The sequence below is a fragment of the Triturus cristatus genome, chromosome 10 (assembly GCF_964204655.1).
Source record: "Triturus cristatus chromosome 10, aTriCri1.1, whole genome shotgun sequence".
In the NCBI taxonomy this organism is placed as follows: Eukaryota; Metazoa; Chordata; class Amphibia; order Caudata; family Salamandridae; genus Triturus; species Triturus cristatus.
The window spans coordinates 912997129-913020984 of record NC_140593.1 but is presented as its reverse complement, the minus strand read 5'-3'; the positions used below and the strand labels follow the sequence as shown (position 1 = coordinate 913020984).

The 23856-nt window shown below is 45.6% G+C and overlaps 1 protein-coding gene and 1 long non-coding RNA gene across 2 annotated transcripts in view; one reads left to right on the top strand and one right to left on the bottom strand.

Moving 5' to 3' along the window:
• The window catches only part of LOC146796247 (D-serine dehydratase-like), a 440976-nt gene that overhangs the window by 173086 nt on the left and 244034 nt on the right, over nucleotides 1-23856 (top strand). The gene's annotated exons all lie outside the window — the stretch shown is intronic.
• LOC146796248 (uncharacterized) overlaps nucleotides 1-23856 on the bottom strand; it is a 78763-nt gene that overhangs the window by 4706 nt on the left and 50201 nt on the right. The window lies entirely within an intron of this gene.

Sequence of the window (23856 nt, the reverse complement as noted above, 5' to 3'; positions counted from 1 at the left end):
CATTTTACCCATCTCCCTAGGATGGCTGAGGAGACTGAATGTAATGGTTTCTGAAGGGAAATCAGTAACTGACCACCAACTGACCGGCAAAATTCTTTGGTACGGCCTTCGTACTCCTTTAAACATTGAATTATACATAATGTGAGATTATTCAGAAAGTGTGGAAATGAAATCTGTTTAGAATCCGTTTTTGTCCTTCTGGATAATGTGAAAGAAACACCATTGGGAGTAAATACTCTACCTTATAGATCCAGAGCCTTGATGTCAGAAACTCTTCTGCATGATACTAAGCAAAGTAACATAATGAGTTCCGCAGAAAGGTGTTTCCTGGAGGGATCTGAATTCGCTTCCCACCTTTGCTGGAAGGACAGATCAACAATGACATCCCATAAAACTGTATATTTAGGTTCCGGAGGACTGCTCAAACAAATACCTCGCATGACCCTTCGCACTAAGGGATGATAGCTGACGAGTCTGTTCTTCACCAAACCGGAGCTTGCTGAACAGTAATTATTAATGGAGGAATATGCTTAATCAGAAGATGCCAAACTTGCTAAAACATCACAATGGGGGCCCCAAGGGATCCAAACTTTGTTGCATCAATCCAAGCAAAGTCGCCAAGCAGAAGCATCATCATCATCATAAAACTTTATTCAAATCCTTTTTTAATCCATGAAAGTACATACATTTAAAACTTATATCAATTAATTTTATATGATACATAATATAGCTGTTAAAACTTCATTTGTGCAAATCACTTTGTTGTCCCGTCTATTAATTTTACTTTTCAATCAATAGGCATTATTCAATCAACTTCATAGACTAGATGGTCTAGGTTGGCAAGGGATTTCCTTCTATGTTCAGCCCTGCTGATAAAACCAGCAACAGTACAACATAGTAATTCATTTTCAAGGGTACCAATACATTTCATGGCATCCTTATAAATAAAAATTCTGTACAATAAAAATTGGCCATAAAATTGACAGAACAACCTAAAGTGTGTAGTGGACTGATTTGCTTTCCCATCACATGGGCATTTATAAACGATTTTCTGCCATTTTTCACGTTTTGGAAAAGCCACCAGTTCATGGACTGTACCCAGAGGCAGTCTCGTCATATAAAATCTATCCTGAGTGTTTGTAATTTTAACCAAATAATTTGGTAAACCAGTCGACTCGATATGGACCATGTATCTCAATCTGCTTTTAAAAAAAAATATATATATATATTTTGATTATTGAATTTACAGAAATAAAATCATACAAATTGAACAAAGAGAATAAAAGAAAAGAGCAGTCAGCGTGTTTGTGTATGTAAATCCAGAGGCATTACTGGTATCTGAGTGCAGTATATAATTATAAATACCCAAGGGAGCAACATATCTACTTTATGAATCATCACATAACATTGCACCAGTTTTCATAGCGTGCAGTTGTCATATTATCTAATAAGAACCATACAGAGGCAATAACCCTGAAACAGTTTAAAGCTGTATTGTACTAGGTGCATACCTGATATAGCGCCCCAGAAGAAACATCTGCAATAGTTATAAATTCACATACAACGCTCCACCCACCTTAAGAAGGATACAGGATACTAGGTAATTCATTCTTTACCAGCTAGGAAGCTCCGGGTTTAGGCTCCAAAAGCTTTTAGGTCAACTTTGGGGAGGGAGCAGTTCGCTGTATAATTCAGACTGCGTGTTGCAGTACAACATATCTCTTGACCATTGAACCATAGTGGGAGGTGGCCCTCGCGCCCAACGCATAGCAACTCCCTGCTTCGCTATCAGCAATCCCATATCAACCAATCGCCTTATATCCTTCCGTAACTGCTTGGAGAAACCAAGGAGAGCCAGTACGGGGTTGTGGCGTTAGGAACTCTTTGGTAATAACGCTGAGTTTTTGGACTATTAATATCCAGTAATTAGCTATGGCCGGGGACAGCCAGGCTAAATATAGGAATCCTGCTGGCTCTTCTCCACATCTCTCACACCTCGCTGTATCCCGTAGGCCATATCTATCCAATTAGGATGGTGTATAATAGACTCTGTTAAGAAATTTGAATTGGATGAGTCTGTGCCGTCCATTCAGGGAAATACGTTGTGTGGCTTCACAACAATAGCGCCATGTATCATCGTCAAGAGTGACCCACAAGTCAGTCTGCCACTCTAACCTGGCTTTAATGTAATAATTCTTTAGACAGTCTTGCACCATACTATACATACTGGACACAATTTTACATGGGGATTCCGTGCGTAGCATCAGAGAGAGAGAAGCCACTTCTGGTGGTTCCATCATGTCCTCACCCCGCGTATCTCGGGGCGCGTGTCTGACCCTGAAAAAATGAAACATCGTGAGTGGGGAGATATCCTGCTTTTCTGAGAGTAGCTCTTCCGTTCTACAACCTCTTCCATCTTCAAATAGGTCTCCTATTTCAGAAATATCAAGTAGCGCCAGGGCACGTACCACTTCTGGTTCGCCTAATATCGGCAGCCATACACACCACTCTATTGGTGTGAGTGGGTAATACAAAATAGAGGCAGCTTGTCTTTTGAGTAAATTCTGCCAAGCGTGCGTGGTGGCATTTATAGAATCAAAAGTGCCAGCACGTCTATTAGAGGCACGGAACAGAAATGTAGTTAAATGGGAGGGCGCCGCCGTGACCCTCTCTGTTTAGATGAGGAGGGGGGATTGTTGGTGGAGCCAATAAAAGGCGTGCAAGCTTTGTACCACTTGGTAATAAAGCTCCAGATCTGGACCACCGAGCCCGCCCATGGAGTATGGGAGTGTGAGGACATCCCACTTGACCCGGGGTTGTTTGCCAACCCAAGTCAACCTGACCAATAGGGACATGATGAATTTAAAAAAGTGGGCAGGAAGAACCATAGGTATATTCAGGAACAGGAATCTAGGTAAAACTACCTTTTTCATCAAGGATATACGTCCGAGGAGGGACAGTGGGAGCTGCACCCATCTGTTAACATCGTCTTCTAGTTTAGCAATTGCCCTGCCGTAATTCTCGGTAAATATCATCTCAGAGCTCTTGTGCACCTGAATGCCCAAATAACGCACAGTTAGTAGACCAGGTCAGTGGGAACTCCAGTTCTATCGGTTCAATAGCTGTGGTGAGGGGGAAAATGGTCAGTAGACCAGGTCAGTGGGAACTCCAGTTCTATCGATTCCATAGCTGTGGTGAGGCGAAAAATGGTGGACCTAGACCAATTAATTTTAAGCCCTGAAAATTTGCCGTACCTTACCACTTCCCTTAACACCGGGGAAAGGTTAACCTCCGGATCCCTAATGTATAAAAGAGTGTTGTCTGCGTAAGTGGAGATTATTAAATTATATCCAGGGAACCGTGTCCCTCTATGGCTGTGGTACTCTCTGAGGGCACATGCCAAAGGTTCAGCCATGATAGCGTAAAATTGCGGTGATATCGGGCACCCCTGACGAGTGCCCATGGATATTGTAATAGGGGAGGTTACCAGGTTGCCCACCTGGACACTGGCGGTTGGAGAGTTGTACAAGACTGCCACCAGCTGAGCAAAGAGGTCTCCAATACCCGTCCGTCTTAACACCATCATCATAAAATTCCATTCAACAGAATCAAAAGCCTTTTCGGCATCTAAACAAATTGCAGCTGCCTTAGTCTCTAGCTTAATATGTTGAAATCTCCAAATACTGTGCGCAGGTTATGTGTTAGGGTGCGCACGGCGACAAACCCTGCCTGCTCTGGACCAACCAATGTCGGTATAAGAGGTGCCAATCGGTTCACCAGGACTTTGGCAAATAATTTAGTATTGCCCACTTTCTCCCATCTCTTCAAACAAGGTAATCAAATGAGGGACTAGAAGCTCTTTGAACTCCTTGTAGAAAGCCACTGTTAAGCCGTCCTGTCCCGGACACTACATGCGCGCATTAATTTTGACGCTTCTAGGACTTCCCAGGCCTCTAGAGGCCTCATAAGATAAGTCTCTATGTTCGTCAGTTAGCCATGGTAGTTTGATATGAACCACATAATCCAGGACAACAGCGTCTGCACCAGTCGATCTGGTTCGGTATAGGTCTGAATAGTAATTCCTGAAGCAATCGGCTACAGTGTCAGGTTCTCGGGTCATCTCGCCTTTTGCTGCACGGAGTTCTGTGACGCCTGCAAACTCACGTCTTCCTCTCATCATGGCTGCTAATGTTGCGCCCAGACGCTCACCCTCTCCATATGTTTTTGCTACAGCATACTTCCCTAGGAGTTTGACCTCTCTGTCGGCTTCTTCATGATACTCCTCTAATGTTATTTTGAGTTCATCCATGATCTGCTCATTCCCTCCTTCTAAGGCCTCCCGCTCTAGGGCAGCCAATTTCTTTTCCAATATTTCTAATTGCCCTCTTATTGATCGAAGAACCCCCGAATGTTTGGCGATTGCTATCCCTCTAATATATACCTCGAAGGTTTCCCAGATCGTAGCAAATTGGGTTACATACCCTATATTAGTGTCAAAGAAGGTATCGATAGCTTCTGACATCTCAGTCTTGAATACATTATCTAGGAGTGCATAAGGCGGGAACTTCCAAGGAAATGGGGCAGGCCTTTTCTGTGGACTCTCAAGGTCTAATTGTATCAGTGAGTGGTCAGAATATGAACGTGGGTGCACATCGCAGCCCCGTATTGCAGGGTTCAAGGAGCCTGAAATGAACCAGTAATCGATTCTAGTATACAGGTCGTGTGTGGCAGAGTAGTGCGTGAAGCCCCCCTCTCCTCCAGATCTCGAGTGCCAAACATCCAACATGCCCAGTTCAGCTATTGCATCCTCTATTGCCCTAGCAGCTAACGACTTGTGCCGAGTAGGGCCACCGGATCGGTCAATAGCTGGGTTAAGAACACAATTAAAATCACCGCCCCATATTTGCGGGTACGGGGCTGATGTCGTGAGCAATCAAGAAGCTTTCTATAAAATTGTGGGTGATCGAAATTAGGGCGATATATGTTTACAATAATGAACTCCATTCCTTTCCCCTTATTTTTGGTGATAGCATATCTACCCTCCTTGTCAGTCTTGAGTGCTTTGAGAGAAAAAACAGCTCTAGGGTTGACCCATGTGAGCACCCCTCGCGCATGCGTAGAAAAGTCAGCAGCATGGAATATTCCATGCAATCTTCTACGAGCTAGTATCGGGCTGTGTATGGGCAGATGGGTCTCCTGTAAGAGGGCTACATCTATATTATGCCTGTTGAGATAAGCGACAACTTTCCTAGCTTTCTGAAAGTCATTTAGGCATCTGACATTCCAGGTTAACAATCGCAGCCTATCGGCAAGGTTCTAAAAAAGGGGGCAAATTTCCATCGATACCTCCCCAATGTCCTCCCGAGTAAGCACCCGAGATATTTTTCCTGACTCGGCTCACCCCTGACAGGGTTATTAAACACATTTCACACACTGTGACCATAACAGGACAAAAAAAAAATTAAACCAAACCAAAATTACCCCCACCTCCCACGCCATGCAGACCCCAACTTAGCATAGTCGAAGACCCCCCTCCCTTTCCCCTAGAAATTGAAAGGCAAAAAGACATAGAGTGAGTAACACACAGGGGCAGATGTTACTACAGCACCGCTAAGTGCACCAGTAAAATCAGAAACGTAACCATGCCATCATAGCATATATGGGCCACCCGTGCAAAGCCATTATAACACCATATTTGCATGAAGGGCAGTAGGACCCTCGCCTCCCATATACATGCAAAAATATTCCAAAGATCAGAGTACCCGATCTTAACCTACAATGTGGCCCTCTCTCCAATTTTGTCAGATTAATATTAACAGCACTTGCAGAAGTCAGGCCACATCTTTCACTCTGGAGCGGCCACCACAGATCAGTCTGAGTTCCGTAACCCAGCAAAGCCCAATGTTTAGGGCTCAACATGGACAAGAGTCACACTGGTAAGCCGGAGCCATAGGGTAAGAAGACACTGATCGGAGCCCACACCAGTCTTGTTCTTCCACTCAGCCTCCTCGTCAAGTCTCTCCATATCTTTATTTCGCTCTTCCCCCTTAGAGTATTCTTTTAGAGCTTTCTGTAGGGATTTCGGGTCTGAGAAAATCCTTGATTTGCCATTCATGACAACTCTAAGCCTGGTCGGATAGAGCATGGCGTAGTCCATGTTTTGCTCGCGGAGGCGACGTTTCAGTGGGACAAACTGTCATCTAGCTTGCTGGACTTTCATGGTAAAGTCCGGATACAGTGATATCGTGGAGCCCTGGTATTTCTAATCTCTTTTTTCTCTAGCTTGTTTTAGGGCCGCATCCCTATCTCTATAATTTAACAGTTTGGCTATCACTAGGTGCGGAGGGTCACCCGGGTGAGGCTTAGGGCCAAGTGAGCAATGAGCATGTTCCACTATGAACATTTCCAAGATGTTTTTGCGTCCCAATATTGTGATGAGAAGCTTCTCTATAAACTCTTCCATGTTGCCCATCGCAGTGTATTCTGGCATGCCTATGATACGTATATTGCTACTTCTGGACCTAGCCTCTAAGTCCTCAGCCTTGTCTTGCAGTGCAACAAGAGTTTTCGCCAGTTGTTTTTGGACAGAGTCGGCCTCCGATTGCGCCCCCTTTACTTCCGACACAAGCCTTTCAGTCAAATCGATACACTCCGCGTGCTTGTCGAGGCACTCCGACATTCTGTCCATGCGATACGGTAATGTGTAGATTTTCCCATCTATAGTTGATAGGCTCTTCTGCATCGCTGCAAGTATCTGCCTGATAACACCAGCCACATTCTCTGACACGTCTGTTTGCTCCTCAGAAGACTGGGCCCCCTCCACCTCCCTGTTCCTTGATTTTCTCTGTTCAAACAATAACTTGGTTTGGGTCTTATCCACATTGCCCATACTGGAACCAGGGGAGTCGCGGATTTCTCTTGCCACTGACCTCGAATTACCCCCAGCTTCGGACGTAGGATCAGGGAAATATCAGCCCCTCACACAGCATCAGCGCAAGACCGACACTGAGACAGCAGTTGCAGAGTAAGTAGACCAGTCTACCAGCGGTGGGATCCACTTACCTTCTACTAAGTGGTCCTCTGTTGGGCACAGGCAGAGTTCGGGCAGCCACAATTCATTTTGATTCACCCTTGGGTTCTCTGTAGTAATGTTCCCCCGATACAGTCCAGGTCTCAAGGGCTTCTTGTAGGCGCAATCAAAGCTTCTTCAAGCAGCAATTCAGGCCCCAGCGCCTGTGTTTTCTCTAATGATGGTCTCCAGGCCCCAGGCACCACACCAATCAGCCAGCCTCACCCGGGCCCTGTGCCTCCGGCCCATTGATCTCTGTGAGGCTTTGCGGGAGAGGCCGCTTTGCCCTCCGTGGGTCCCAACTGACCACATCATCACAGGTGGTTGCAAATATGCCTGGTAGGAGCCTGAAGCATCGGGAGCAGCCCCAGAGCAGATGTGCTGATAATTACCCATCGGGGGCTAAAGCCAAATATTCAGCAAATCACCCCAAGTGAGTGCCGTGCAGGCGTGGTTCGATCAGCAGGCAGGGGACCCCTCCACCAATGCCGCAGAATCGCGCATCCTCTCCCTCAGGCCCAAGACCGTGATGTTGTGTAGAGGTGCGCGCTCCCCGTCCGGCAGCTCCGTCTGCTTTTAATTTTCTGCCCGGGCGACTGACCTGTGCCAATCTCGTGACAGGGCCCACGGGGGGGGGGGCTCACCACTCGAGCTCGTCTTGATGGGGCTAGTTGTCTCAAGGCCCGGATGTTCTGCATGCATCCGCCATCTTCATGCGCCCCTCATCTGCCTAGTCAAGCATCGGGGGCACTTGTCCCCGCAGCAGCCACGCTCCGGTAAGGTAAACTACCGGAGCTCACGCAGTCACCAATTCCTTGTAGACGGGTCTTGCCCGCCGCGGCGGCTAATCGAGGTCGGTGCGCAGGCCGGGGGATCAGGCCGCGTCCGCCTTCACTCCACAGCGCGCTCAACTCTCTACGATGGGCGCATCAATCAGAAGTTTGGCTCCGGCACTTCCAGCTCCGCTGGATGAGGGATGTGGGAGTCGCACGAATGTAAGGATAATTGTTGAATTGTGCCGATGGCTCACGGAGCTCTCTCTACGCGCAGCCATCTTGAGCTTTGGCAAGCTCCGCCCCCGTATCTCAATATGCTTATTTCTCCTCATCCCTCCTAGCCCTCTCCTGGCTTAGTTTCTCCATATACAATTTTTTTATTTCTCTTTTACCAAATTGCAAGATGTCTGTGGGTTTTTTTTACCAATAAATCTTTATCAATGTTCTTTAGCAATTTGTCAATGTATGCTAGCCATGGGATTTTGTTAGTGTGTTCCAAAGTTAAGCAGTCCCTGATTATATCCCTTGTAAACTTTGGTCCCTCTTTGCACCAAGCGTTATGCCAAGAGCACAAAGCTCTTACTTGAACTAGGTCAGTCACATATTGTGCGTCCAGCTCTTTATGCAAGAGATATATAGAGGTAGATATTGGTACGGCCAGCATATGACAGAAAAAAAAGAATTCACACGATTCCAATGTATTAAGATTGGCATTACCCCACACTATAGAGCCATAGATTGCCACTGATAGGCATTTACTGCCATATATTTTAGGCATATCACGGATAGGCTTGCTACCTATTTTGTTGCAAAATCTGAAGATTGCCTCCATGGTTCTAATGAATTTAAGTCTAGACTGGTCTAAGTGAGTAGCCCAATTGCTATTAAAATAAAATAAAATAAAATACCTAGGTAGGAAAAGTTTTGGACTTCTGTTAACTTATAGTCCCTTGCGTAATGATGCTTTTTCTTGGCCCTACCTCGACTGCAGACCATCACAAACGTTTTGATGAGGTTTAATTTTAGGTTCCTCTGCTCCATGTATGAGACGAACGCTTCAATCAGTTCTTGTAATCCATTTGCAGTTCTAGAAATTAGAACTGCACCATCTGCATACAGGAGCAGAGGGGGTCGGTCGAACACCAATTTTTGGGGCATCCGTATTTAATTTCTGGAGAGTGGTGTCGATCCCATTAATATATAATGAAAAGAGCAGCGGTGCGATGACACAGCCCTATCTTATTCCTCTGGACACCTTCAAATTAGGGGTGCACTTTCCTTCCCTCCCATACCTTACTCTAGATGTCAGTCTCGCATATAATTGTGATAAGAATGAGATGATGTCATCAGGGGCACCCATATCAATCATTGCTTCCCACAATTTAACGTGGTTTACGCAGTCAAAACCAGAACTTCGGTCTGCAAAGTATAGGTGGATATGTTCTTCCTTAGCCATTGTATATTTGTCAACGATTAGATGCAGGTGTATACACTGCTCCACTGTCCCATCTCCCACCTAAAGCCATTTTGGGTTTCAGTCAAGATGTTACTTTCATTAATCAAATTCTCCAATCTTCCGAGGACTATTCGCCCCATGATCTTAACAGATGAGTCTAGGAGGGATATGGGTCGGTAGCATCACTCATCTCCCCGACTCCCCTTTTTAAAAATGGGAACGATTATACTATCTGTCCATGTCTTTGGGACGCATCCTTTAGCAGCTGCATTACAAACCTGGGTTAAGATTGGTGCCCATAACTGTATGTATTTTTTATATGCATCGGCTGGAAACCCATCGGGTCCTGGTGCCTTACCCTGTTTCATCTTATTTATTGCTGTAGTTACCTCCTCCAACCTATTTGTTGGAGAGGGATCACAGCTATGGGGGGCGACTGTTCTATAATCTATATTATTGGTAGGTGCATTAAAATTCCACTGAAATGGGTCAGCTAGTCACTTGGGGCAATGACTGTTTCAATAATGGGCTCTTCTTCGTCTTTCCACATTGGTGAGTTTATCACTTTCCAAAAAAGAGTGGAATCCCTGATGTCTGCAGCTTGGTTCAGTTTCAACCAGGCATCCTCTTGTACCTCACTCTTCCTACTCTTTAGGGCCTTTTTAAATAATAAAGTAGTTTGATTTCAATCCTTATTTAACTCTTGTTTTGCCCATGTACAATCATGATTGAACCAGCCTTTTACCTTCCTTTTTGTAGTAGTGCTTTCTTTTCTTAAATTAATGGATATTGCCGTAGTAATTTTCTCATAAGCGGTCATAATCATATCAGGGGGGAGTCAATATCAGTACAAATTGAGAAACATTCCTTGTTATCTTTAACAACCTCATCCAACATAATGTCTTCGTTAATATTTGTCCATTTTATGCTAATCGTATTCTTTCCAGCTCCCACTATAATAGGCAACAATCATTTTTCCTCCGGCCCGTTTGATTTAACAATTATTGACAAAGTCATTGAGGCATGGTCGCTAAATCTGGTAAATTCACTATCTGGTAGACCACAGTGTTTAAGGCCAGTAGTGGACACTAAAATGTGATCAATACATGTTGGATTTCCTCCAACTTGAAAGGTTGAATTTGTTGTTTCTCCCTCTTTCCCTCTAGATACTTGGGGCCATATGTAGGTAGCTAAATACCGGTCGGTAACGGCCGAAATTCAGTAAATATCCAGTTACCGACCGGTATTTAGGCATTTGCGATGTAGGAGGCATGATTTCAGGATACGGTAATTTACCGAATCCTGAAGTCATATGTAGGGAGCACTCAAAAGAGTGAATATTAGTATTAAGAATTCGGTATTTACCACCAAATACAGGTTGGTGATAAATAACGAATACCTTGCAAACCGCTATAGTTTGCTGATTTAAAAGTGCCATGTGGCAGACATGCATGCCCTTAGGGCATGTATGTGCGCCACATGTGCACACATGCACGAATCAGGGATGCAACAGGGTGTCAATGTGACACCCTGCCACCCATGATAATGCCTCCCCTATTACCGATTCGGTATTTACCGAATCGGTAATAGTAACTGGCTTCCCATTCATTCCTATGGGCCTCCATGCCCATAGGAATGAATGGGAAGGGATGCATTATTACCGATTCGGTAAATACCTATTCATAAATACCGATATTTACCAAATCGGTAATAATTACCGATTATTTACCTACATACTATTTACCGATTCATAAATACCGAATCGGTAAAATTCGGTATTTATGAATCGGTAAATAGTATGTTACCTACATATGGCCCTAAGACTTCTAGACCATATTTGCAAAAGAGTTCATTTAACTTTTTCCCATAGCTGTCATGTGGGAAATGTTGTAAGTTAATCTCCGTTATATCAGTAAAACCGCAAACGTTCATGCCTGAGAAACTAAATTTGCTGATATTAAAATCCCCAGCCCATATACATATATATGAGGGGGCCACCTCCTTAATAAAGTTAGCCAGTACTCTCTCCAGCGTTAAAGATGTTATTATAAAAATTCACTACAATAAAGGGTTGATTTTTCCCCATAACTAAGAGGACGAATTGAAAGTAAAGGGAACCATTATACATCTTTCTAAGTTCTATTGGCACTGTGGTAGAAATAAAAGTTACCAAACCTCCCTTTGCACGCCCAGAAACTGATGGTATAGCTGGGGTTGAGACAGTGACAAAACCATCGATATATGGCTCTTGATTAAGCTAAGTCTCCTGGAGACATAGTAGTTTAAATGGTTTTATGCTATCTAACCATTCTTTATCATTATGCTTATTTTTGATTCCGGCTATATTCCATGATCTAACCTTTATTTGGGTAGTTTCTTCGGCGGCTTTTGTTAATTGTTCATCAACAGTATACTCCTGGGGACTTATTACCCTGGGATTTACTTTTGTCTCCCCTTGGTCATTTTGTCAATCCTGATCGGCTAATCTAGAAAGTGGGGCATAGCGGTTAAAACAGGATACTGTGGGTCCCGAACTGCATGTATATACCGGGTTTGCCCTTCTGTGGTTGGGTGGATTGACTGGTAGAAATGGGGGCTTATAGAAAAATCCTAAAGGGACAGAAGCCACTCGTTCTTTTCAGTTGGTCATGTACTGTTGTCTAGATTGAATTTTCTTAAGTGTAAAGCTTGCCACCTTTGGATGTTGAAAATTAATAACTATACAATCCCCAGTACCCTTTTTTTCTGTAGATCCCACCCAATTCACACATCTCACCATTAAGATTTCCTCACAGAGGAGACTAATGTTTAAATTATAACTAGCCATCCAATGCACCACTTTATTTCTTAATTCGGTCCAGGATTCTTTAGTTTGAGGGGATAATTTAGGGGCTCCTTTTAAAATGATAATATATGGTGTTGCCTCAGGGGAAAGGTGTAATGTCTCTGGGGTGTGGTTCCTTATTCTTGATGGTATTGGGCTTTGGTACCTACACATGACCTCCCTATTTAGTATTGGCTCTGTGCTTTGCTCTAAAGGTGCAGTGGGACGATTTGAACTGGGATATGAGGTTTCTTTGGATCTTGTCCGGGAGTTGTGTATCTGATTTTGGGTCCTCCCTTGCAGTGTCCTCTGCCAGTTCCCTCCCTGTATTCATGGGCCACTTTCTAATACCATTAGTCTACCCTTTACTTCAGCGAGCTCAGCTATAACTCTCTGCTTGACATTTTCTAGTTTGGCATACAACTTATTAAGGAGACCCCCTAGGATTCCAGTATCATGTATTTCTTTTGCTTTGGCCACTTTTTTCTTTTTGAAGGTTGTTTTCCCCCTGGTATGATAACCTGTCTTATAGTTTATTGGAAATACCGTGCTCAGGGCCCCAGGTTGTTTACTTTTCTTAGTGGGGGTGGGCTTATATCTTGTGAGGTTGATAATTCACCAATTTCTAAAGATTTGTTAGATTCACAAGGTTGTTATGAGCATTGAGGGCATTTCTCCCCGGGTCTCCCTTTTCCAGCGGGCTCGGCACAGATTGCCTCCTCCACATGTATTATTCCTTTATGGGATGCTCTACTTACAATCTGTTTGTTGGCTGCAAGCCTTTCCTCCATGTTACTTATTTCATTCTCAATCAGACCTACCGCATTTGTTAAATAATTAGTAATTGCATTAGATGTTTTAGGTCGTGATTTCCCGTGAGGAACTTCCATTAGTTTTCTTTTACCCATTTCCAATGAAGGTACCACTGTCCAACTACAAGTTTTTGCCAAGGAATGCCCAGCATTTCTCGCAATTATACTTGAGCAGAAATCCATAGACGCAGTAAGACACTTATGTCCTTAATCCAGATAGAAAAGTCGTAAAGAAGGTCACAAAATAAACAAGCATTGGCATAGCCAATAGGCCTTTGGGACCTTATAAGTGTTTAGCCATGCAACAGTTGATGTTGTTGCACCAAGGATATTGTGCTGCATAATGAAATACTTATAAGGTCCCAAAGGCGAGACCTATTGGCTATGCCAGTGGTTCCCAAACTTTTGACTCCTGAGGACCCCCATTGAGTCACCACTGGAAGTCGGAGACCCCCAAGCAATTTGTCAAAATTAAAAATTGCCAAAAAATAAACACACATGTGCACACTTTTTGCGACATTACCGTGTCGATAGAGGCTTTGTCTTATTTACAAGGCAGCGTTAAGCCACATAACATGGCTTAATGGCTTAATAAGGCCCCCCTGTCAGGCAATGCCACCGCAACACCCATTGATTTTGACACTGCCCCCTATTTACAAGGGCAGCATAAATAGGAGGCAGCGCCAAAATTAAGACCAGGGAAAACCAGGTCTTAACTTGGCAAAACAAGGAGAAATCCCTTATTTCTCCTCGTTTTTGCTTTTTCCATGTGGCTTGCCTTGTACAGCACACATGGAAAAAGCAAAACGCCTTGAATTGTTTAAGTTTAGGAAGGTGACCCTTCCTGCACATAAACAATCTTTTAAAAAAATGCCATTAGGCAGCACACATAGAAGTGACAAAACGTCATTTCAAGATTGTTTATGTGCAGGAAGGTGGACCTTCCTGTACATAAAGAATCTTCCCCTGCATGCACACACCCTTGCCATAGTGCAAGGGAGCCTGTGTTGACGCTAAACTGCTAAGTGTAGCGCCAGCATTGGGGGAAACGCAGGGCTGCATCATATTCTTGTGAATATGGTGCAGCGCTGGGCCAGACTGGAAACCCAAAGCAGCCCTGGCAAATGTTTTCAAACCAGTCGCCATACGGTGCACACCAAGTGTAGTGAGTGAGCCTGACCACTACAAAGGGGGCTTTGGGAGGCTCTCCCCCCAAGAAATGTAGGAAACAATGGTGCATTCTAAAACACATTTATCATTATATATTAAATTGTATTAGCTTTTAACGAATAGTAAATGAAGACCTTACTATACACTAGGATACGACATTCTTTGTTGGGGTTCTTCAACGATTCCCTTATTATCACCCTTCAACTGTGCCTCTCTTCACCCAGTGTTCAGCATTGACTTTAACAATAAAAATATATTTCCGCCCAAATAAACCTTTTTAGCAGCATCAGGATAATGAAAGACTGGGAAAAAAATAGGTTACTAACTTGTACCATGCAGTTTGCAAGCAGCTCTTTGACGACAGTTTATAGGTCACTGTGCTAGATTTTGGTTGTCACTTATGCACTGCACAGTAACAAAATATTCTCTGTGACAAAAGCAGTAACACACTCACCTATGCACATAAAATACTGTTTTTCAAAATGCATGGTACACGTTCTTTGCAGCAGGCATATTAACCCTCTGTGCTACACTAGATAACTCAAAGCTGCCACTGGACAAACTCTCATCTCTCCAGCAGGTGCATTAATCACTGGCTTTATTTTGACACTTTTATTGCTGCTCAAAAACTGCTAATTAGACAAGGAACTTTGCAGTGCTTTTAAAACTGCCTCCTGCGGACCCCCTGGGAATGTGCCACGGACCCCTGGGGGTCCGCGGACCACAGTTTGGGAAACACTGGGCTATGCCAATGCTTGTTTCTACTGGCTAAATATGTCAGGCTTACTTCCTGTGTCATAACTTTTCAAATAAATACATCAGACCTTTGGCATCTGGCAAAACTGTTTTCAGTGCACCTACAAATAAATACAAAATAACTGGTGGTAGTGAAGCATCATGCAACCTCTCTCAAAAGGGCCTACCAAAGATCATCACACAACAAATCATCAACCCCAAATGTTTGTTAGATGGTGTGACAAACATACTGTAAACTGTCGAACCTGACGTACCGCAGTGCCTACATGCATTGACGGAGGCGAATCGCTGATTCACTCCTGCGACGGAGACAGCTTCCCTTGCAATCTCAGCAGACGCCCTTCACAGCTGCGCGTGCCCTCAGATGGCTCCAGAAATCTGCGCCACACTCACACCAGGGCTTACAAATCCTTATATGGAAGTGGCCTATTGTATAGGGAGGGGCGTGAGCCGGCTTGATGTCATGACTGACTTTGCGTGTATATGAATATGGATGTAAATTGGAAATGAGGGTTGTATTTTGAGGCAAGTGTGTGGTTTTACTACGTCCCTACTGCTTCTGCCACCTCACCCAAGAATTGTACCACACTGTTGAAAGGTCAATGGGTACAGCGTTCGGATGTGACCATGTCTGCGCCAGGCGACAGCTGTGCTCAGCAGCACACAAGGCACAAGCGCATGTTAGTTAAATCTGCATAGCGCTAACACTCATTGTTATGGCATCGTAGCGCATTCTCTATCTGGGTGCTTTTTCATGTGGATCTAGGAAGTCCACGAATGAACCATTGACTAATGCTATCTATTTAAATTGTTGGGGTTTGGTTGTGTGTGGTTAGGAGTTTGTGCAGTGTTCACGATGGAGTGTATGAGTTAGTGTGAAAGTAAAATGCTTGACCTAGGGAGACCTTTGTGTGTTTTATTTGTATGTGTGGATGTTCCATCGGTCGGGGGATTATAGGTGCACTGTTTGGCTAGGGTATATACTGCTTTGAAACACGTATTACATCCCACGTCGGTGTCCTATGATGCCGTATTATGTGCATGCTAGTTGTATGTAAAAGCTTCTAGGGAGTATGCTGGTGTGCGACTGGTTTAGTGGCTTTGGTGTTGCTCTCTGCGAGTGACGCTGAGGGGGCTCCGTCCAAAGTCAGCTGTGTGGGTAGGATCATTTGTTGGTGAGATTGGAACAAAGGAGAGGAGAGTTAATATTGAATAAAAAGTGCTATTGAATGTTCAATGAACATTTACATATGGGCTAAAAGATGCGTGCATAACCACAAGAACATATGAAGAGTTTGTGTTAAACCAATCCTTCTCATCCTCACATATATGACAGGGTAAAAGGATCGCGGATGTGAAAGCGATCAAAAAGTGCTATTGAATGTTAAATGAACGTTTACATATGGGCTAAAAGAGGCATGCATAACCCCCAGAACATATGAAGAGTTTGTGATAAACCTATACTTCTCCTCCTCACATATATGAGAGGGTAAAAGGATCGCGAAAGTGAAAGCGATCGCGATTGTAAAGAAAGAAAAAAAACAGCCGTGAAAGCGATCGCGCGAAGGCCACACTAATTAAAAGCACACGCGAAGCGGCATTTTCGTTGCTTTGGCAACAAAATGGCGTCGGACTGTCCACAGTCCTACGGACACGTGCATGCTGTTTGCTGTGGACAAATGGCGAGAGCAGCCATCTTTGTCCATGCAGACACGTGCATGAAAGTCGATTGCAAAAGTTCCTCTCCATGGCGAGGGCAGCGCATGCGCTGCTTTCGCCAGACGAGACCTAAAAAGTACAAGTAACTTTACACGGCGTCTCCAGTTATACAAATAATGTCTTTAAGCGACAATAGAAAACTAAAATCGTTTCCCAAGACCTCAGAAAGCAATAGTCACATTAGCTGTATGGATAAGGTACAAATGTACAAGTTGTCAGATGATCTGATGATCTAAACCGGGTGAAAAAAACAAGTTTCTTGCGGGAAAATGTATATTTCCCAAGAGGACCTGACGTCTTAAAAGTAACCAGGGACAGTCAGGGAAGCAAGCCTCCCGGGCGAGTGTAAATAAAAATGTCAAAATGATAAAAGAAGTTATGGAATACCTCTGCCCGGAGAGCACTCACTCGGTGCAGGGTAACTTTATTGTCCAAAACAGCCTAGAGGGGGGCCCCAGAACAGCCTCCTCTGGTCTCGGACGGGCACAGATGGGCCCGCCTTGGCCCGGGGTTTGTCCGGGCGCGTCCCTCGCTGTGGGAGCCCTGTCCTGCTTTTAAGCAGTTCTGGCTGTCATGGGCGGCTCCTGTCGCATTGAATTACGGGGGTTGGAGCCTCCTGCTGCTCCTGGTGATTACTACTGGCGCTGATGAAAGATAAATTAGCTCCCGCACTGCAGGAGCCCTCTCCTGCTTTTAAGCACCTCCTGGCGCTTCTGGCTGTCGTGGGAGGATCCTGCCGCATTGAAGTACGGGGGTTGGAGTCTCCTGCTGCTCCTGGTGATTACTACTGGTGCTGATGAAAGATAAATGAGCTCTCTCCCACTTTTAAGCGCCTCCTGGCACTTCTGGGTGTCGTGGGTGACTCCTGCCGTGTTGAAGTATGGGGGTTGGAGTCCCTTGCTGCTCGCGGTGATTACTGCTGGTGCTGATGAAAGATAAATGAGCACCCATGCTGCGGGAGCCCTGTCCTGCTTTTAAGCGCCTCCTGGCACTACTGGCTGTCGTGGGCGGCTCTTGTTGTGTTGAAGTATGGGGGTTTGAGTCCCCTGCTGCTCACGGTGATTACTGCTGGTGCTGATGAAAGATAAATGGGTCCCGCTTTTAAGCGCCTCCTGGCACTTCTGGCTGTTGTGGGTCGCTCCTGCGGCGTTGAAGTATGGGGGTTGGAGTCCCCTGCTGCTCATGGTAATTACTGCTGGCACTGATGAAAGATAAAAGGGCTCCCCAAGCAGAGGCATAAAGTTTATGGATGGCGTCTGACCGTGAGCAGAGGAGGAAGACTTCAGCTAGTTCCGAAATGCCTAGCAAGAGCCAGCAGTGACTGAAATGCCCCATGCCACTAGAGGGAGATGGCCCTGTCTCAGCAAAGGATGACTGGTCCAGAAGAAGATCTGGGAAGTGGATGATCCAGGACGGGCAGTCGCAAGACATTTCTTCGAGAACCGAAAACCATGGCTGGGATCACCATAAAGGGGTGATCAGATGAGCCCTGCCTGATGGAGGCGAGTGTGGGCTGACAACCCTCAGAATGAAGAGGATAGGAGGGAAGGCATTATATAGGGGACCATGCCAGCCCTGGAGGAAGGCGTCCATGGCGGTGGCCATAGGGTCCAGGTGCCAAGAAAATAACAGGGGAAGTTGATTGCATAGGCAAGAGGCAAAAAGATCTGTGTCGCAGGGACCCCACCAGTTCTGGAGAAGAAGGAAAATGGAAGAATGGAGTTTCCACTCACTGGAGTCCTGAAGATGTTGGAAAGTCCAGTCCGCTACATTGTTCTCGTGTCCTGGGAGGTACTCTGTAAAGACCGTGTATGGTGTTGAAGACAGTAGTGCCAAAATTCCTTGGCTATCTCCAATAGAATCTGGTATTTGGTCCCGCTAAAATTGTTGATGTACTGGACAGCTGAGTTGTTGTCCATCCTTAATAGCACACAACAACTGGAGTTGTGGGGGACTAGAGTCTTGATGAAAAAAGAACACACCAAGAGTTCAAGGCAATTTATGTGGAGATAGGGATTCTTCTGGTTTTCAGCGTCCGCCAGTGGAAATACTTCCACATCTGGCTCCACAGGCCCCCTTTGGCTGGAATCTGATTTGATGACACAGCAAACAAATGATGGACGGAATGCTGAGAATACAAACATTCTCCCCCGTCAAAAGATCTGGGTTAAATCCATTGTTCTTTTGCCCACTACGCCACCCCAGTTTGGACCCAGCCAGATGCAAATCAGTCTTGACCCTGTGCCTCATGGGAACAGTCCAGACCTAAATGCCAGGCCAGGTCCTCCCTTGACCGGAAACAAGCATGCTGGGACCGGTTTCAGGGTATGTCACCCTTCTTAAGCCAAGCTAACTTGAATCCAGTGGCACAGTAAGCAAGGGACCCACGTCTGGGCATACCCGTCCCAGTAAGGGCGAAAAGTGTTACAGCAAACAAATGATGGACGGAATGCTGACAATGCTAACATTCACCGCCAGTCAAAAGATATGGGTTAAATCCATTGTTCTTTTGCCAAACTACACCGCCCCAGTTTGGACCCAGCCATATGCAAATCAGTCTTGACCCTGTGCCTCATGGGAACAGTCCAGACCAAACTGCCAGGCCAGGTCCTCCCTGGACCAGAAACAAGCATCCTGGGACCGGTTTCAGGGTATGTCACCCTTCTTCAGCCAGGCTAGCTTGAATCCAGTGGCACAGTGAGCAAGGGACACCCCAAGAACACGCCAAGAGTTCCAGGCAATTTATGTGGAGATAGGGATTCTTCTGGTTTCCAGCGTCCGCCAGTGGAAATACTTCCACATCTGGCTCCACAGGCCCCCCCATGGCTGGAATCTGATTTGATGACCACATCTAGTCGGGAGCCGAAAATGGTCAGGTCATTCTAGGCCGACATGTGCTCGAGCCACTAATGCAGTTCTTTTCTGGTGTCCGGAGTGAGAGATATTGTCTTTGGGTAGGATAGGCCATGTTTTAAGTGTCAAATCTTGCACCGCTGAATGGCTTGATAGTGTAAGGGAGCTGCAAATATGGCTTATATCGAAGAAGCCTGAAGGCCTACAATCCTGATTAATTTTGAAAGCGGTAGATAAAGAAGGGCAGATACCGAGTCTATCTGAAATCCCAAAAATTCTATACACTGGGAGGGGCACAGTATGGATTCCTTCTGATTGACTAGAAAACCCAGCTCTTGGAGCAACTGGATGATCCAAGAGAGATGATTCAACAGCATCTGATTGTCCTGCGCCATCCAGAGGATGTTGTCTAGGTAGATTATAAGCCGGACTCCTCTGGCGTGAAGTTGTTCCATGACAGGCCGCAAAACTTTGGGGAAACTCCACGGAGCGGAGTACAGACCATTAAGAAGGAGTTTGAAGTGGAACCATCGACTTTTCCATTGGAACTGAAGGAATTCGCAATTCTGGAGTTAGTTAGCTAACTCGTATTGAATAAAAGCTTCATCTGGTAGAGAAAAAAGGAGAGTGGGGCGGTAGAAAGGGTTGGTGGGGCATTGTGGGCGTCCAGTTGTGGAGGAAGTGTTGTGTTCTGCCCCCCCCACAACTGAATGGATGAAGGAGGATTTAGGCTCACCAGTAGTGTTGGAAGAAGTGTTGTAGTTTCCTTGTCCTCATGGGGGGGCGACAGTTGTAGCGGTTGCATCCTCCTTGACCCCTAGAGGGTTAGAAGGAGGAGAGAGGTTCTGTATTGTGGGAGTGATGTCTGCATTGATCGGGTCTGGTGGGGGCTGAAGGGTATGGACGTCCATTTAACCACCCTCTGTAGCGGCTGGTCAGTCCAAAAAGGTGTTGATTACGCAATACTTTTGTAGGAATACTGTGCTTTTTCTAATGCAGTGAAGGTCTGCACAAATTTCCATATATCTCAGACTTGTAACCAAAAAGGAGACAGTTAGCCTTTGACCCAGCTTGGCGTTAGCCAAATCTGTGAGCTTGGGGTCAATCCAAATTAAAACTGACCTTCGTTCTGCTGGTGCACCGTACTCGGCAACACGAGGAGCGACATCCGGCTTTGGTGACCTGTGTAACTTGAAATAGAACTTGAGCATCTGGGACATACTGGGATCCCTTGGATTTAAGGTTGGATATTTGGGACCGAAGCAAAACCAAAGGAAATGATGGACGGAGTGTTGAACATTGCAAACACTCACCCCCAGTCAACAGATCTGGGTTTAATCCACCACCGTTCTTTAGCCCACTCTGCCACCCCAGTTCAGACATGGCCATATGCAAATCAGTCTGACCCTGTGCCTCATGGGAACAGTCCAGCCCGAACTGCCAAGCCATTGCTCACTTTGGCACTGGATTCAAGCAAGCCTGGCTGAAGACGGCTGAAATGCCAGAAACCGGTCCTAGGAAGCTTGTTTCCGGTCCAGGAAAGGCATGGCTTGGCAGTTCGGGCTGGACTGTTCCCATGAGGCACAGGGTCAGACTGATTTGCATATGGCCATGTCTGAACTGGGGTGGCAGAGTGGGCTAAAGAACGGTGATGGATCAAACCCAGATCTGTTGACTGGGTGTGAGTGTTTGATTGGTTCTGATGCTCCGTCCATCACCACCCCCTTTTGTACCGCTTTGTTCGCCATAAGTTGGCAGGGTATGCTCAGACGTGAGTCCCTTGCTCACTTTGCCACTGGATTCAAACAAGCCTGGCTGAAGACGGCTGAAATGCCAGAAACCGGTCCTAGGAAGCTTGTTTACGGTCCAGGAAAGGCATGGCTTGGCAGTTCGGGCTGGACTGTTCCCATGAGGCACAGGGTCAGACTGATTTGCATATGGCCATGTCTGAACTGGGGTGGCAGAGTGGGTTAAAGAACGGTGATGGATCAAACCCAGATCTGTTGACTGGGTGTGAGTGTTTGATTGGTTCTGATGCTCCGTCCATCACCACCCCCTTTTTTACCGCTGGATATTTGGGGCGTCGCAAGAAACGGAACCCCACTGTGGGTTGGATGTATCACTACAAATAAAGGAATTCTCCCGAAAAGACAATAGCCTTGATAAAGTCGCGGGATGAATTCCCATATATGCGGCAAAACACGTGTCGGCTGTCTGAACACCAAGAAATAAAAAGGAAAAGAACCTACCTACGTGTACCTAATCTATGCTTACGTTACGCATTTTTACTTGAATACATAACATACGTGTGCTGAGGATTTCTATTTTGTATTTCTTAGTTGGCTTAAGCCACTAATTTTGTGGAGGTTAGTGGTTCTCCTCACCTTGCAGCAACGTGACTTATACGAAAAGCTGAATACATAATATTGGTGTTATTTCTCCTGAGTGGCGCCGTTTGTGTCCCCTAATTGTACCACTGCATAGTACGTATTTTCATACCAGTGTAGTGTCAGAGCACTTTGCATCACAAACATTATACAGACAATGCATGCATTTGTGTAAATCAGTCTATGGGAAATGTTACATCAGACAGAGGACGACAAGGTGTAGGAGTCACATGTCATCCATACTGGTAGGCAGTATAGTTTGAGGGCTTGGTTTGGAGAAGCGCAAACTCAGAATTTGAAATGTGCCATAGTAGTTGGGGGTTGTCTTTTCTGATTAGAATTGATTTCTACCCAAATGAACCATCTTTGCAACATTAATATAATGAAAGACTGTGGGGGGGGGGGGGGGAATCATAGCGCTCTAACCTACATCTTGCAGTTTCCATCCAGCTCTTTGATGAGAGTTAATAGTTCTCTGTGCTATACTAGGATTCTAACCTGTAAACTGCAAGTAGCAAAAAATATCTCTGTGACAAAAGTGGTAACCCACTAAACTATTTACATTATATGCATGGTACGCGTGCTTTGGAGCAGGTGTATTAACCCTCTGTGCTACTTTGAGGCAAACGTTCAACTAGACAAAACTCTCGTCTCTCTACCAGCTCCATTAATCTCCAGAGTTATATTTACAAGTTTATTGTTGCCTGAAAAATGATGGGGGCGAGGAACGTTGGTGCAGGTGCTTTTAAATCCATAATATATTTGAAAAGAAGGCACCTCCCGAAGTCAGCGCCCAGTATGGTGGCACCGGTCGCACCGCCCTAGAGCCGGCCCTAAATTAGGTCAAAGGATTCAAACCAAAACTACAATAATCAGAATGCACTGGGTTTTCGCACAAAAGCAGGGACTGGAAATAGTCTCCCTAATGACATGGAGGGAGGTGGTCCCCCTACTCAGCATCTTTCAATCCTGGGTGGCCTCGGCCGGTCTAAAACTAACTCAATAAAAACAAAATCCTGATCATGAATGGGAGCGGCCTCTAGCCCCAGATCACAGCTTCCCTGCCCCCATCTTTATCAATGACCCTCTGGGGTCCCACATCCATCCTTTCCTATGCATGAATAATAAATATCAAGACGCCCCAAGCTCCTGAACCTCCTCTGTCTCCTGCAGCCACCATAAATCAAGATAAATCACTCCGCCTCAGTGCAAAGGTATCCATCCGCACCAACAACCTCAGCTAGCAGTCGAAACCCCTTCCCCCTTTGCAACCGCATCATCTGCAAAAAACAACTCCGAAGGTAAGAGGCAAAGTCAAGTCAAGTCATAAAATTTGTATAGCGCACTACGTACCCAGAGGGTTTCAAGGCGCTTAGGAAGGGGAGGAGGATTATTTGTCAAATATCCACGTTTTAAGCTGCTTTCTGAACGCTAGGTGGTTCTGGGTGAGGCGAAGGTAGGCGGGGAGTGAGTTCCATGTTTTAGCAGCCAGGTATGCAAAGGATCTGCCTCCCATGGTGGTCTTGTTGATGCGAGGTATAGTGGCGAGGGCTTGGCTGGAAGATCGTAGTTGGCGGGAGGGGGTGTAGAAGGACAGTCGAGAGTTGAGGCAATCTGGTCCGATGTCGTAGAGTGATTTGTGTGCGTGGGTAAGCAGTCGGAAGGTGATCCTCTTATTGACGGGTAGCCAGTGGAGGTCTTTAAGGTGATCAGAGATGTGTTCGTTGCGAGGGATGTCTAATATGAGCCTGGCTGATGCGTTTTGGATTCGTTGGAGTTTCTTCTGGAGCTTTGCGGTAGTACCCGCGTAGAGGGTGTTTCCGTAGTCCAGTCGGCTCGTGACTAGAGCGTGGGTAACTGTTTTCCTTGTTTCGAGGGGGATCCAGCGAAATGTTTTTCTGAGCATGCGAAGAATGTTGAAGCAGGAAGAGGATACGGCGCTGACTTGTCTGTTCATTGAGAGTGAAGAATCCAGGATGACGCCTAGGTTCCGTGCGTGGTCTGTCGGGATGGGTGCTTTTCCGAGGGCTTCAG